This window comes from Corythoichthys intestinalis, chromosome 10 (assembly GCF_030265065.1).
Source record: "Corythoichthys intestinalis isolate RoL2023-P3 chromosome 10, ASM3026506v1, whole genome shotgun sequence".
In the NCBI taxonomy this organism is placed as follows: Eukaryota; Metazoa; Chordata; class Actinopteri; order Syngnathiformes; family Syngnathidae; genus Corythoichthys; species Corythoichthys intestinalis.
This window is the reverse complement of record NC_080404.1, coordinates 8389710-8407063: the sequence shown is the minus strand read 5'-3', so window position 1 is coordinate 8407063 and position 17354 is coordinate 8389710.

The window sequence follows — 17354 nt, the reverse complement described above, 5'->3', positions numbered from 1 at the left end:
ATTTAAGGCACGGCCTCATAGCATTCAGTGTCAGTTCGTCAGCGACCCGCACTGTCCATGACCGCCTGACCCCCTATGCCTATACTGCTCTTTCTGACAACACCATTTCTCCAATTCCTGATTGAAAATCAGCAAAATCAATAAAATCCGGTGTTCGGGATACACAACTGGTTCCTCCGTCTCGTACCTGACAAAAACGAAAGATTAAAATATAAATAAACAAATTTTAAAATAATTTTTAAAAAAAGAAATACAGATTATGACACTTACTTATACTTTAAAGTGCGTATGACACCAAAAACCATGTTTATTTCATATTTCACGTGATGTTTTATGCTCCTGAATGAAATGGACCGCTTGGATGTGTGCGGAAGTGATCGTTTTATATATTCAATTTTTGAATCTCATCCCATGAAAATGAGTGACTTCCGGCTTCAGTCTCAGGTTTAGGACAAATGCGACTGTTACATCACCCAGGTTAGCATCTCACAATACAGCATTGCTTTATAGCATGCAGATTGACTGCGGATTCATCTGATTTTGCGGATTAATTCGTTAATTTTTCGCACGCCAGCCAAACGGCTGCAGACTTTTGTAGCTACACCAGAGAGAGGAATGTGAGCCTTTTTGGGTTTCAGAAAGTTCCTGTTCACCCCGATATCGGCCAAAACAAGTGTGCGACAGCTGTGGGACCATTGGATTTACGAGGAAGTAAGTACACATGTCAAATACTGTGATCATGGCACACGTTTTAATACAGAAGTGGCTTGCATTTTGTGGCTGACATGCTCCTTGTCCACCAAAAATACCACTCGGCTGATGATCGGCGGCTTGTCGCACATCCCCCCGCCGGGAGAGGGCTATACTCAGCTTATTGCCCTCTTGCTGTGCCCGGTGTTCTGTCAAATTTTCCAACCAACTTTGTGTTAAAAATGGCAGCAACTACAGCGATTACAAAGTAAATACTACAAACTTTCTTTAAATAAAGGACTTACACTTGTCCATGGACGAACATGTAGAAAAGCTTTCCTCAGACACATCCTGCCATGTTAGCTGCACAACAAATGCACGCCGGTCTCTATTTACGTCTTCGCCGTGTCGTAAAGCATTATTTTCCGCCTTATTCGTGTTGACCATATGGCAGCTATGCGCTCCTCCGACGTCGGCCAGTTTGTCCGGCAGTAATTCTTCAGCTTCTTCCCCGGCAAACATGCTCTCCTGCCCGCAGCATGGGACTACAATCGACAACCCAGCCGCTGTGTGACTTCTCTATGATTTTTCGCTTCGAAAGCCAAGAATAGACTTTGAAACATCGCTCGGTTCAGGTTAGCATGTCACTGTCACGGCTCCTGGTTTGTTTACGTTCTCCTAAGACATGACAAAAAACTCCGGAGGCATAAAATATAGTTTGGGAGTTGCAAGAAGTGGACAGTTTTGACCATTATGAAGTAATTTTGCCGTGTCATACTGAATAAATGCATTTTTAATATTTCATATTCCATTTAGCACAAGACTGTTATTTGTCATGACCAAACCATTTACTTAGCAATTGGGGACAAATACCTTGATAAAAAGAATATCCTGTAAATATATTGGCGTAAAGAGACTGAAACAATGACATTTTGCGGCTCTCTTCGTCACATTTTTCTCGTTCTGAATAATTCCCCCTCAATGGACTGAATTGTAAATCAGATGAAACCGTGACCCTGCCGATGTCATCCTCCTGTTGGGGATGCTAGAGCCCTATAATGGCTAAACGGCAAATTAAAAGACTAATTTCTCGTCATCTGCGCTTTGCCAAATTGTTGTATATAGTCGAATAATCTCAAAATATGATTATAATTCACATAATAATTCTATTTAAGATTTTTTTTTATCCTGTCGTATGCACTTTAAAGTTGATTTAAAAAATTAATTAAATGGCATCAATGATAAAAACATTCACTTTTTTTGCTTTTAATAAAAAATAATTTAATTATTTAATGATTAAGTAATGAGAATAATTGCAGTCTCATGTTTGTTTGTTTTTTAAAAGATATTTACATATATGTGCACATGGGGTAGGTAGGGGTGAGTGTGTGTGGCTTTGTAGGTTTGTGGGGGGGATGCGTATGTGTGGGTGCATGGAGAAGAAATTAAAATAAATAGATAATTACTTTCCCCCCTTTTACAGTATATGTGTTTTTAATCTAATAATGTAATAATTAAGAACCTAAGGCTTGTAAGCGGTGTAATTTTTTGTGTGTAAACATAATTTTCTACATTATCAGCACTTTTCATTACATTTCGTGCCTGACCTTAAGGAGACCTTGTTATCTCAAGCCTGCAGGAATGAACTTTGTTAAAAATAAAAAAATAAATTAAAAAAACACCACAATGACCAAGGCTCATACATTTGAGTCCAGCAATTTCAACCCCCTGTGACATTTCACTACAACAAATCAGAAAAAGGCATTCTGTTTTTTTGTTGTTGTTGTTGATTGTTTACACCATTTTTTTCTTGCTGCAATGCACTTGATAAGCTGTTGTCTTCAGTGGCACGAAAATTGATAAGCTGTTGTCTTCATTTGCACGGAAAGTAGGGTGCTGAGGGTGCTGCAGGACCCTCTGATGTTGGGGAGGGAAAAAAGTGTTTTGGTAGGTAGGTAAAAATACATATACAAATAAAACACATTGAAACAATAGTGTCTGTGTCAATGCACTGTTTAGCTGCTGGGAATTGCATTATGGGCGTTTTTATTTCCAATACAAAAACTCCAACACACACTGTCGATGAAATAGAGCGCTGTCTTTGCTGTAGCCTAGTAGTAGTATGTAAACTATTCCGCATGCGTGTATACTGCCATTATGCGCACCTTATATGCAGGGTCTCTGCAGGGTTCAACAAGCCAAATTTAGGACTTTTAAAGACTTTTAAGACCATAATGTATAAAATTTATGACCCATTTCCCATCGACACCGGCAAAAAACTTACAAAAGATTTGAATATATAAAAGTAGATGAATATATTACTAGCTCTTTCACACCATGATTCAAATGAGCACGAAGTACTACTAATACTAGTAGTAGTAGTAGTAGTGAAGTAGTAAGGGAACGGCAATAATAGGAGAATTTTCAACATTTTAAGGCCTTAAATTGAAATTATTGGATTTGAGACTTTTTTAGACTTTTTAACACTGCGGATACTCTGCGTATGGAGAAAACGTCTGACAAATTTGGACCAAAACAGCTTTTTTTTAATGGGAAAAACTAATAAAAAAAGATCCTCAGCAACCCCTGCTGTGAGTAACTTCCAGCGCCTCTGGTTGTCTGTACCTTTAAAACTTTCATTCAGGGACTGACTTTAAATTGATGCAAGAACAATTCTAGGTCCTGACCCCAGGCTTGGGAAGCAAGCCATAATGTCTCTGAACACTGAAGATAAGACGCACTCTTGTGATAAAGTTATTTTTCATGTATCTCCAAACCTACATTTGACACATGATACACATTCATTAAATGCCAGGTCAAGAGTCCAAGTCCCCAAGCCTCAACGTTCAAGTCTATATTAAGAGTGAGGATACATAATTCTTAGAACCAAAGAAGAAAAGACTCATCGTGTGACAAAGGTATTTTTATAATCCTCTGATTCAACTCCATGCATAACTAAATGCATTACAGATTTGTGTAATTGTGCATTCAAATTGAATTGGCGATATTAGGGATCAGTATTGTTGAAATTGTGATACACTCAATGAGTGCCAAGGAAACCAGAGATGTCACAGGCAAAAACAGCAGTATTTTTACCCTGGACACTTTCACCACCAAAGAACCTGGGTGTGCATGTAGGGGTGTGAACAAGAGGATGTTGTCATCTTAACCGGAGAGACTAGACCAGGGTTCGGCAACTCAAAATGTTGAAAGAACCAAATTGGACCAAAAAACATATGTCTAGAGCAGAGGCTGCGCTAGACTTTTTCGTTGTCTGTCATTTTGACTGACAGTATCATAAAAATCCGGTCATAGTCTATTTTTACCCGTCACTTACATTTTTAAAATGATAATAATGACATATTCAATAGTATTTAGTTTTCATTCATTTTGAATTAATATTCTGTCCGAACAAGCTTAACAAGAGGCAAACAGACAGCGGACTGCACCAATCAGCGACGGGCAGACGTGCCGTTAGCAAAGCGACGAGGGCAGGATGAGGGACTTGCGCACGGAAGTAAACATACGAGGAGAACAGAGTTTATTCAACATGGCTAGCGCGAGACAGACTGTTGTCAATGTCTCGTGTCAATGTGTTTTAGCTCATTTAAAACTGAATTTACCGCAGATTGGAACATATTCTCGGCTGTCCCGTTCGCCATCCGTGTTGTTGTAGAGACGACTTTCGGCGCGCAAGGGTGACGTTGCTCGTGAAGAACACGTCACGCAAATAAACAAATCTGATTTGTCGATTGATTTTGTACCTACTCGAGAGGCTGTGTCCCAGACTTTTCTCTCAGTGTTTGAAAAATACAGGGAGAACAGTCTGGCCGTGCCAGGCAAACACTCAGTTGCCTTGACATTTTTCCGAGTAAGGCCAACGACGTCATGCATCAAGAGAGACAATAGCTAATTAATATGCTCACTCGCCACCCTGTGGTCTGGGGTGTGAATTGCAACCTGTTAAAATGACGGATGGACTTCAGTTTTTTCCATCACTGTTTTAAAAAACCGGTCAACGACGGAAAATATTCAGTTAACGCGACCCCTGGTCTAGAGCCACAAAACGTCAAACACATGCTTTATGTATTTATATAAGCTATATTAGCCTATTGACTAAATTGGCTACAGTGTTGTTTTCGTCAACAATGACTATAACGAAAATATTTCATCAACAAACTAATTTTTCATGACAATGACGAGACGATAACGAGCTAAAAACATGTTTGGGAGACTAAAATATAACGAGACGAATGCCAATTTTCGTCTGACGAGACTAGAACGAGACGAAAATGTGCAATAGTTTCCGTCACATGTTCACAATGTGTGACATTTTATGTCTAGTTAGCCTGCATCGCAGCAGTGTCTGGTTGTGTCACTCCTGTGACGTGCTGCTGCTCTCCAAGCGTGCGCACACACGGTAAGATTTGTTTTCTTATCTTGGAAAGAGAGAATATGCAATGTTGCTTTAGCCTTGAAAGGTCTGTGCTGAGTGATCATCATACACTCAATGTAACTCGTAGCATTAGCATAGCATTCGCACTAGGCTAATGCTAATGACGAGCGTCTTCTTAAACTCACAGACAACTTTTATTTTATTTTTTACATTGTGTTCATGGCACCCAGGTGGGTAGAATTAATTGAAAATAATGTACTGTTTTCCTACTGAATGCGTACAATCACCAAGTTGGCGTTGTCCTTGTAGGCGCTACAATATGTGCTCATCTGTCAATGTTCATTTGAAATAGTTGAAAACCTTTATTTAATTATTTCTTTTTTGGATTAAAATCTTTTAATTTTACAGACAAAAACATTTTTGAGTAAACGTCGACTAAAACTCGACGGAATTAGTCTTGATTTTTCGTCAACAAAAATTAGACGAAGACAAATACATTTCGAGATGACTAAAGTATGACTAAGATTAATAAGTATTATCGTCCAAAAGACTATAACTAAGAGAAAAATAAAAAAGGCTGCTAAAAACAGCACCTTTTGGCAACAAATACATAATGAGCCTTCATGATTAAATTATTATTAAAAACAACACTGGTTGGCTGCAAATACATAATAAGCCTTCATGATTAAATTTTTATTTTCCAGGCATTGCATCTTATAGAGAATGACGCACCACGTGACTACTCTGTTGTAAGATGCCGCCTTTAAATTCATACAATATTAATGAATTAGACCACTACTTCTCAGATAGTGGGGCGCAGATCGATGCCGGGGGTGGCACATGTGACTTTTTGCCATACAAGAATAAAGTGTAATTGCACATCCACTCAGTGGGTAGCAGTGGCGCTCTCATTTTCAGAGTGTGCGCAGTATTTTTAAAGCAAACAAGAGCACACAGCAAAGCGTACTGGAGATATGAAGCGCTAAGACAAGGAAATATGACAAAGCGTATATAGCGTTTGGCTTTTGGCTTTGACTTTTAATACAGTGGGAGACGAGGAAAAACCAGTATGTTTACTGTGTCTAAAAATGTTTCCAGCGGACAGCATGAGGCCAAATATATTAAGACGTCACTCAAAGACATTAGACCCCAATCACATTAATAAGCCGCTTGATTTTATTCAGCGAAAACGTGCCGAATATTGCCAACAATCGTCCCGCTTTGTGAGTGTTATGTCATTAAACCAGCGAGCACTGTTAGCATCATACAACCCCTAGCAAAAAGTATGGAATCACCAGTCTCGGACGAGCACTCACTCAGACATTTCATCATGTAGAACAAACTCAGATAACAAGCTTGAAAAAAATAATGAATGAGTTCAAAAGTGCAACTCTTTAGAATTCAGAAACACTAAAAGAAATGAATAAAAAACATTGTGGTTGTCAGTAAATGTTTAATTTTATAGAGCAAGTTCAGGGAAATATACAGTGCCTTGCAAAAGTATTCGGCCCCCTTGAATCTTGCAACCTTTCGCCACATTTCAGGCTTCAAACATAAAGATATGAAATTTAATTTTTTGTCAAGAATCAACAACAAGTGGGACACAATCGTGAAGTGGAACAACATTTATTGGATAATTTAAACTTTTTTAACAAATAAAAAACTGAAAAGTGGGGCGTGCAATATTATTCGGCCCCTTTACTTTCAGTGCAGCAAACTCACTCCAGAAGTTCAGTGAGGATCTCTGAATGATCCAATGTTGTCCTAAATGACCGATGATGATAAATAGAATCCACCTGTGTGTAATCAAGTCTCCGTATAAATGCACCTGCTCTGTGATAGTCTCAGGGTTCTGTTTAAAGTGCAGAGAGCATTATGAAAACCAAGGAACACACCAGGCAGGTCCGACATACTGTTGTGGAGAAGTTTAAAGCCGGATTTGGATACAAAAAGATTTCCCAAGCTTTAAACGTCTCAAGGAGCACTGTGCAAGCCATCATATTGAAATGGAAGGAGCATCAGACCACTGCAAATCTACCAAGACCCGGCCGTCCTTCCATACTTTCTTCTCAAACAAGGAGAAAACTGATCAGAGATGCAGCCAAGAGGCCCATGATCACTCTGGATGAACTGCAGAGATCTACAGCTGAGGTGGGAGAGTCTGTCCATAGGACAACAATCAGTCGTACACTGCACTAATCTGGCCTTTATGGAAGAGTGGCAAGAAGAAAGCCATTTCTCAAAGATATCCATAAAAAGTCTTGTTTAAAGTTTGCCACAAGCCACCTGGGAGACACACCAAACATGTGGAAGAAGGTGCTCTGGTCAGATGAAACCAAAATTGAACTTTTTGGCCACAATGCAAAACGATATGTTTGGCGTTTAAAGCAACACAGCTCATCACCCTGAACACACCATCCCCACTGTCAAACATGGTGGTGGCAGCATCATGGTTTGGGCCTGCTTTTCTTCAGCAGGGACAGGGAAGATGGTTAAAATTGACGGGAAGATGGATGCAGCCAAATACAGGAACATTCTGGAAGAAAACCTGTTGGTATCTGCACAAGACCTGAGACTGGGACGGAGATTTATCTTCCAACAGGACAATGATCCAAAACATAAAGCCAAATCTACAATGGAATGGTTCAAAAATAAACGTATCCAGGTGTTAGAATGGCCAAGTCAAAGTCCAGACCTGAATCCAATCGAGAATCTGTGGAAAGAGCTGAAGACTGCTGTTCACAAACACTCTCCATCCAACCTCACTGAGCTCGAGCTGTTTTGCAAGGAAGAATGGGCAAGAATGTCAGTCTCTCGATGTGCAAAACTGATAGAAACATACCCCAAGCGACTTGCAGCTGTAATTGGAGCAAAAGGTGGCGCTACAAAGTATTAACGCAAGGGGGCCGAATAATATTGCACGCCCCACTTTTCAGTTTTTTTTTTGTTAAAAAAGTTTAAATTATCCAATAAATTTTGTTCCACTTCACGATTGTGTCCCACTTGTTGTTGATTCTTGACAAAAAAATTAAATTTCATATCTTTATGTTTGAAGCCTGAAATGTGGCGAAAGGTTGCAAGATTCAAGGGGGCCGAATACTTTTGCAAGGCACTGTATATGGAATCACTCCATACTGAGGAAAAAAATACGGAATCATGAGAAACAAACAAAGAAATAACAATCACCTCTGGCTTTTATGACAGCTTGCAGTCTCTGAGACATGGACTTGATGAGTATTCTTCATCAATTTGGTGCCAACTCTCTTTGATTGCAGTTGCCAGATCGTCCTTGCAGGTCAGAGCCTTGCTGTGGACCCTTTTTTTTTTTTTTTCAATTTCCACCACAGGTTATCAATTGGGTTGAGATCTGGGCTATTTGTAGACCATGAGATTGACTGGATGAGTCTTTCTCCAAGGAATGCTTTAACAGTTTTAGCTCTGTGGCATGATGCATTGTCATCTTAGAAAATGACAAACATATTTTCAATTGAAGGGATAAGAAAGCTGTCTAAAATTTCCATGTAAACTTGCAGATTCAATGCAGATTCTTGACTCTTAATACCTTGTCCAATGGAGATTATTGACTCTTGACAAGGTGATGATGCTGGAACTTTTGTTTGGTGCTGTTCCAGTGAGATTTACAAAGATGACTGCCTGAAGAAGACATCAAAATTTCCTCAGCCTTGATGATATGGGGCTGCATGTCAGGCAAAGCTGGGGAGATGGCTGTGGTTAAATCTTCAATAAATGCAAGTTTACATGATAAAATATCTGAGTGAATGCTCGTCCGAGACTGGTGATTCCATACTTTTTGCTAGGAGTTGTATAAAGTGGTATACCAAGTTGCTCAGTGCAAAATAATCCCACACCATAGTAAAGGAGCTGAAACTGCTTGCAGCAAAAATAAAAACTGTCCCTCGGTCCACATATAATGTTGTTTTTGTTTCGATTTAATGCCAAATCATTTGGCATATTGTCCTCTGAGTTAATGTTGCAAATCAATTTGAATTAATTATAATTTATTAATTTATTAAATTTTATTTTTCAGTATCAAATGGTCAGAAACTGTACGTTGAGTGTATGTTTACAGTTTGGATGTGACTTGTTTTGATGATGGGAAATTGATGCACTTTAAGTCTTTTCTGCTGCAAACAAAACAATGTTAATAAAGTTATGCCTTATTGTAAGTTGATCAATCTGACTTTTTTTCTTTCGTGTGAAAAAGGACACAATGTTATGCAGAGGGGTACCTAAAATTTTATTGACAAATGATACTATTTACAGTGGCGGCAGAGAGTTTGGGAGGGGAGGCAAAACATTTACGTCTTCCTGGGGTGGGCGTAACAGAAAATAATTGAGAAGCACGGATTAACTATCGCACATACAAGTAATGTGTTGAATAGCAATTGCAAACATTTGATAACAAAAAGCTTTTAGGATTAAATGCAAATATAATCCACTAAAAGGTTGTGTGGTAACTTTTTCTGCATACAAATATGGGGAGCCCTATATTACTAGTGGTCCAACCACATTTTGAAAATCAAGGTAATAAGCATACATATTATAGCTATTTTTAGGACAACATGACATTGCTATATCAACTACTTTGTAGTTTGTACTGTACTAAACTTTAGAAAAAATATGACATTTGAATTTCTACATCCCCGTGCACTTCCATGTAAGGGAAATAACCATCTTACTCCCATCTGGTGATGCAGCTTCAAAAGTAACTTGGGTGGGATGCGGGGGATCTAACCTGACAGCGTCTAGCTGTGAGGCAACCAATCTTCGACCCTGATCTATCCCAACCTCTTCCTTGGAAATGTCCTTTCAGGGGAGTGAGACTTAGTGCATCCCAAAGCCATTTATGGGTTGAGGCACAGTAATAAAGTAAACAGATTTGTGTTAGTAATGGAGGCATGTGTTGGGGGGACAGGCTAGAGTTGGGAGTGGCTTCAGCAGTTCAGTTATAAATTAACTTTGCTTGATATTTGTTATTTCTAAGACCTATATCCATAGGCGGAGTTTGACTTTTGTGTGTGGGGGGGGCGAAAGATGTTGATGACCCCGAAACGTAGTGTCAGCAATAAAATTAACCTACAAGGCTAAGCATAACAAAGAACCGTCTCTAAGGTGCTAGTCACATGATCTGTTTGAAAAAAAATGTTATCCCATTATGAAATACTTTGTAAGATTCTTGTTCATTTCATTCATTTTTGTTGTTTTATTTCTATATTTCTATAACTTTTATAGACAACATTTTACCGTCTAGGTCTTTCTTTTAAAATCATATATAGACTAATCCGAGCTAGACGAATATCCTGCCCCCCCCATTCCTGGAGTGTGCTGCCCGCAGCACACAGTCAGCAGCAGCTTGGGTTGCCAAAAATCCATTAAAAAACAGCATCATTACGTATTCCGAAACAAAAACAAAACAAAAAAACGGTATGATCCTGTATTCCGAAACAAATTAGAACTTTGTCCCATACTAAGCTTACAAGGGACGCGCTCTGTCATTTATTGTCATGAAAATCGACAATATTATTTTATTTGTAGAATGAATGAATACTGGTATGGTATGGTATGGTATGGTATGGTATGGTATGGTATGGTATGGTATGGTATGGTATGGTGCTTTTCAAGAATATGCAGGGAACGCATTCCCCCACCTCTAGTGCTTTCTGACAAATGAGCTGACAGAACAATGGCAATCCCGCTCATCTGATTGGTCGAAGACTTTTTGGGTTGTCGTTATGATACCGGAAGACAACATAGTGTGTTGGAGATAATGAAGATAATAGGTTTGAGTGAAGCTTGAGTAAACAGTATGTTCAAAATAATGATCATTTGTTTTCTTGTACTTTTCAGTGTTTTTTTTTTTTTTTTTTAACTATTTGTATTATACTTTCGTGTTCTTTCAATTTTGTTTGCATTTCCACATTGTATTCAGAGTGATCATTTGTGAAACTATGATTGTTGAGGGACTTTGAAGGCACTTGAGTTTATTTTAGCACTTTCTAAAAAGTAATGAAAATAGATTGCCGATAATTATTGTTTTACATTGTTTTAATTACTCAAATATGTACCTTATTAATTGAGGTTTTAGAAGAATTATTATATTACAATTACCGTATTAATGATACACACAATAAAAACACTTTTCACGAACCAAACACAAAAAAATTAAAATTTGACGGTTATCAGGCCGGCCGGCTCTACCAATGAGGTGTCCCTTATTTTTATTTTCAGGGAGTTGGCAACCCTAGCAGCAGCTAACATTAATTTTTACATTGACTGCCGCTGGGCTGCTACCGAGGTGGGTAAACACACCAGTAATGGCGGCCACCACTAGAGGCCACCACTACTCAGATTAGTCAACAGGAGAGTGACTTACATGCAAATGACATTTTTCAGCCATCGGGGGGCACTTTCCCTCCTTTCACCCCTCGAACTCAGTAACACCATGCAAGAAAGAAAACAATGACAAACAGACTGACAGACAGACATTACTCCAAAATGTCACGTGACTCGTTACAGGAGTGCTGTCAGCATTGCTGCAGAGATTGAAGAGGTGGAGGGTCAGCCTGTTAGTGCTCAGAACATACGCTGCACTCAACATCAAACTGTGTTAGAGCCCCACAGCAGGCCTGTATACCTTTTTCCTTTTTTTTCCCCCTCAGTCATCAGCACTCATTCCACACACCTGTTCTGCACACCTGGTCATTACCACAGCCTCCCTACATAAGCACACACAGCCCTCTGCTCCATTGCGAGTTTGTTAGCCTTCACTGCAACTTACGAGCGTTCCTAGATACCTTGCCTTGCCGGATTTTTTGATACACCTTTTGACCTCTTGGATTTTTGCCTCTAGCCTGCTGCTCGTCTGTGCCTCTGCCTCTGCCTATTTTCTGTGACCTGAACCCTGCTACAGGACCGGAGATAGCCGCATCCTGCCTGGGGCCTTCGCCTTGCTCGTCCCCCCCCTGCTCGAACAGCCTTCCGTGCCGCTCCAAGAGCCAAGACCTCTTCCTCTCAAAACCATTGTTAATAAATCTGCTCTGAGCACTGCATTATTGGGTCCGTTTGTTCTCTGAGCCCTGTCAGAACAAACTCGCCATAATATGGACCCAGCAGGCTCTTCCCTGTATGAACAGGCCGTCTACAACCAGGGCCAGCGTTTGGACGAGCATGAGCAGCTCCTGTCTCTTCTGACCCAAAGCGTGTCACAGCTTTCCCACATGGCTGCGTCTTTTCACAACCGACCCGCTGCCGAAGGGGAAACGCCAGTGTGGCCTGAGCCAAACATTCCGCCACCCACTAAATACTCAGGTGACCCGACAACATGCAGAATGTTTTTTAACCAGTTAAGGCTTATTTTTGTGTCTCAGCCCCGTCGATTTTCCCAGGAAGCAGCTAAGATTGCCTTTCTGGCCAATCTCCTGGAGGGGGCACCGTTGGGCTACTTCAACGCCCTAATGGAACAGAATTCCCCCCTCCTGGTGTCTTATGATCATGTTGCGGCCGAGCTGAAGAAAATCTACGACCATCCTCTCCGCGAACAGGAAGCCGGCGCTCTCCTCCTCCAGATTAGGCAAGGTGGCGAACCCATCAGAGAGTACGTCAGCCGGTTTCGCTCCTTGGCGGTGGAATCCGGCTGGGAAAGCAAGGCCCTGATTTCATCTTTCAAGACCGGGCTTAACCCAGAGATCGGCAGGGAGATAGCACTCAGGTGCCGCTTTTCAAATCTGGACGAGGTCATTGGCACCGCCATAGAAGTGTCGGACCAGTACAACCAGTGGAGGCCCCATTCCATCAGCCTATCCGTTGGGCCCTCAGCCCCCCGAGGTATCGCCGAAGCTGCTTCTCCCACCCAGGGAGAACCGATCCATATTGGCAGAGCCAGGTTGTCTGTAGAGGAACGAAATCGCCGTATTTCAGCAAGGCTCTGTCTTTACTGTGGGGAGCCTCGGCATTTTGTTGTCAATTGCCCCAGCAAGAGGCAAAATTATGCACATAAACATAAAGTGTCTGTCAGTCGAACCATCTCTCTCGGTACAACCTCTCGAGTCCAACCCACCGTTGTCTTAAGTGCACCTGTCTTCTCTCTCCAGCAGAAAGCATTGATCGACTCGGGGTCAGACACCAACCTGATAAACATGGACCTGGCTAAACAACTTCGATTGCAACTCATCGAAATGCCTTCTCCTCTGGAAGCCGTGGCCCTGGACGGAAGCCCACTATGGCGGGTAACACACCGCACACCCGTCCTCCAGATGGAGTTTCCAGGTTGTCATACCGAAAGTATCAGTTTTCATGTTTACCCTTCCCCCAACGAACCACTCGTCCTTGGATTGCCCTGGCTGAAAAGACACAACCCCCACATTGACTGGGACACTGGGAGGGTGATTTCCTGGAGCCCGTCGTGTGACGGAACTTGTATAACAGACGGTATGGCGGAGATGGAAAAGACTGACTCAGCCCAGATTGCATCCACATTTATCTTGCGGAAAGAGAAACAAGCAGAGTTCCCTGACCTCGATAAAGTCCCGGCCTGTTATCATGACCTCAAACAGGTATTTAATAAGTTCAAGGCCTCTAGCCTCCCACCACACCGTCCTCACGACTGCGCCATAAACCTACACCCGGGCTCAATACCCCCCAGGGGTCGCTTGTACTCGTTGTCTGGCCCAGAAACCCAGGCCATGACTAAGTATATAAATGAGTCGTTAGCATCAGGGCTAATCAGGAGATCCTCCTCTCCTGCCGGTGCAGGGTTTTTCTTTGTCGAAAAGAAGGACAAGTCTCTCCGTCCTTGCATTGATTATAGGGGGCTCAATGAAATAACTGTCCGTGATCGTTACCCGCTGCCGTTAATGTCTTCTGCTTTCGAGATGCTCCAAGGTGCCCAAATCTTTACAAAGCTTGACTTGCGCAATGCATATCACCTTATCCGCATAAAGGAGGGGGATGAGTGGAAGACCGCTTTTAACACTCCTATTGGCCACTTCGAATATTTGGTCATGCCTTTCGGCCTGACAAATGCCCCGGCTATCTTCCAAGCCCTGGTCAACGATGTTCTGAGAGAATTTTTGAATGTGTTTGTTTTCGTCTATTTGGATGACATTTTGATTTATTCCCCCAACCTGGAGACCCACATTAAACATGTCCATTCAGTTCTTGAAAAATTGTTACAAAATGGCCTTTTTGTCAAAGCAGAGAAATGTGAATTTCACAAACCATCTGTTCAGTTCTTAGGGTTTGTCATCGCAGAAGGAGAAATACGCATGGACCCAGGAAAGGTACGAGCGGTCCAGGATTGGCCAAGCCCCAGTTCACGTAAGGAGGTACAACGCTTTTTGGGATTTGCGAATTTCTACAGAAAATTCATAAGGGGATTCAGTTCAGTGGCTGCACCACTACACTCTTTGACATCTCTCAAGTGTCGTTTTCAGTGGAACAGCAAGGCCGAGGCGGCCTTCTGTAGACTCAAACGCCTTTTCACCTCTGCTCCGATCCTCAGATTTCCTGATCCAGCTCTCCCGTTTATAGTCGAGGTCGACGCCTCAGACACCGGAGTTGGTGCAGTGTTATCCCAACGGTCACCCCTTACGGGAAAAATGCACCCATGTGCATTTCTATCCAAGAAACTCACCAGCGCAGAAAGAAATTATGATGTGGGGAACCGGGAGTTATTGGCCATCAAAGTGGCCTTAGAAGAATGGAGACACTGGTTAGAGGGGGCTGAACAGCCATTTGTGGTGTGGACAGACCACAGGAATCTGGAGCACCTCAAAACGGCCAAAAGACTCAACGCTCGTCAAGCCAGGTGGTCCTTGTTTTTCACACGCTTTAATTTTACCTTGTCATACAGACCCGGGGCTAAGAACACCAAACCAGACGCCCTTTCCCGGGTGTTTCCCTCTGAGGGACACACAGAGGAACCTGAACCCATCCTTCCCAAATCATGCTTGGTGGGGGGTTTCCAGTGGCAGATCGTCAAGAAGGTCCAGGAGGCCACAAAGGGATTGATCAACCCCCCTGGCACCCCCGTAGGGTTGCTGTTTGTACCGCAGGGCCTCCGAGGGGAGGTCATTCATTGGAGCCACACGTCCCGATTTGCAAGCCATCCGGGGACCAAACGCACGCTTGCTATCCTGGCACGGAAATTTTGGTGGCCGCACATGAGGAATGATGTCAGGGATTATGTGGCGGCGTGTGTGGTCTGTTCCACCAACAAGACACCCAGGAGGTCACCTGCGGGCAAATTGCTCCCTTTGACTGTTCCAACGCGACCCTGGTCGCACATCTCGTTGGATTTTGTCACTGGACTGCCTCCCTCACAGGGGAAGACCACCATATTGACGGTTGTGGATAGATTTTCAAAGATGGTCCGATTCATCACCTTCCCTAAACTACCAACCGCCAAAGAAACTGCCAGCGCTCTCCTCGACGAAGTGTTCAAGATCCATGGCTTTCCGTCAGACATCGTGTCTGATAGAGGGCCACAATTTGTGGCTCGCTTCTGGAAGGCGTTCTGTGGGCTCATCGGTGCCACCGTCAGCCTATCATCAGGGTACCATCCTCAGAGCAATGGACAAGCGGAGAGGATGAACCAAGAGCTGGAAACAACCCTACGCTGCTTGAGCTCCAAACAACCCACCACATGGGCCAAAAACATCATGTGGGTTGAGGTCGCCCACAACTGTCTGCCTTCCTCTTCCTCGGGACTTTCCCCATTTCATGTTGTATTTGGGTATCCAGCCCCTCTCTTCCCACAGACCGAGACGTCCACGCAAGTTCCCTCCGCCTTGTTATGGATCCGTCGCAAGAAGAGGGTGTGGAACCAAGCCAAGGCCAGTCTTATCAGGAGTGCAACCCGAATGAAGACGTTGGCGGATCGCCACCGGTCACGCAACCCGATGTACAAGGTGGGTCAAAAGGTATGGCTGTCTACCAAATACCTCCCTCTCAGGGTTGGGAACCGTAAACTGGCTCCCCGGTTCGTTGGCCCCTTCCCGGTCTCAAAGATCATCAACCCAGTGGCTGTGCGGCTGCGACTCCCCAGGACCATGAGGGTTCATCCCACGTTCCATGTTGGCCAGCTCAAACCGGTCTTTGTGAGCCCTCTGGTTCCTCCCACGCCGCCTCCTCCGCCACCACGACTGATTGATGGCGGTCCGGCCTACACTGTGAGGAGACTCCTGAAATCCAGACCACGGGGTCGTGGTTTCCAGTACCTCGTGGATTGGGAGTGCTATGGCCCCGAGGAGCGTTTGTGGGTCCCCTCCTCTCACATCCTGGACCCGGACCTCATTCGGGACTTCCACCGACTCCACCCCGACGCGCCTGGTCCGTCCGGAGTCCGTCCCTAGGGGGGGGTTCTGTTAGAGCCCCACAGCAGGCCTGTATACCTTTTTCCTTTTTTTTCCCCCTCAGTCATCAGCACTCATTCCACACACCTGTTCTGCACACCTGGTCATTACCACAGCCTCCCTACATAAGCACACACAGCCCTCTGCTCCATTGCGAGTTTGTTAGCCTTCACTGCAACTTACGAGCGTTCCTAGATACCTTGCCTTGCCGGATTTTTTGATACACCTTTTGACCTCTTGGATTTTTGCCTCTAGCCTGCTGCTCGTCTGTGCCTCTGCCTCTGCCTATTTTCTGTGACCTGAACCCTGCTACAGGACCGGAGATAGCCGCATCCTGCCTGGGGCCTTCGCCTTGCTCGTCCCCCCCCTGCTCGAACAGCCTTCCGTGCCGCTCCAAGAGCCAAGACCTCTTCCTCTCAAAACCATTGTTAATAAATCTGCTCTGAGCACTGCATTATTGGGTCCGTTTGTTCTCTGAGCCCTGTCAAACTGGTGTGCATGGCTGTCACCCAAGGCTGGCCCAGCCTATACGCAGACTATGCAGCTGCTCAGGGCCCCTGACCACTAGCGGGCCCCCAATCTGGCAACCTCCTTTTATACGTTGTTAATAGAGCATTGTGAATAATGTGGCACACATTGCCATTTATCTACGCAAACATAAATTTTCTTGTCATTACAATCTGGCAACCTGGGGAGTGACGTTGAACCTGCTTTGCGATGATTGGTGCTCAAACTTGCTTGGAAAATAGATGCACGAATATGTCGAAGAGAATTTATCTTTCTGGAGCAGAGAAACGAAAGAAGAAGAAAATCGGAGAAGAAAAGAAACAACAGTATCAAGATAATAGAGCATGTTGTTGATGTTGTTGTTGTTGTGCAAGACACTCACACTTGAA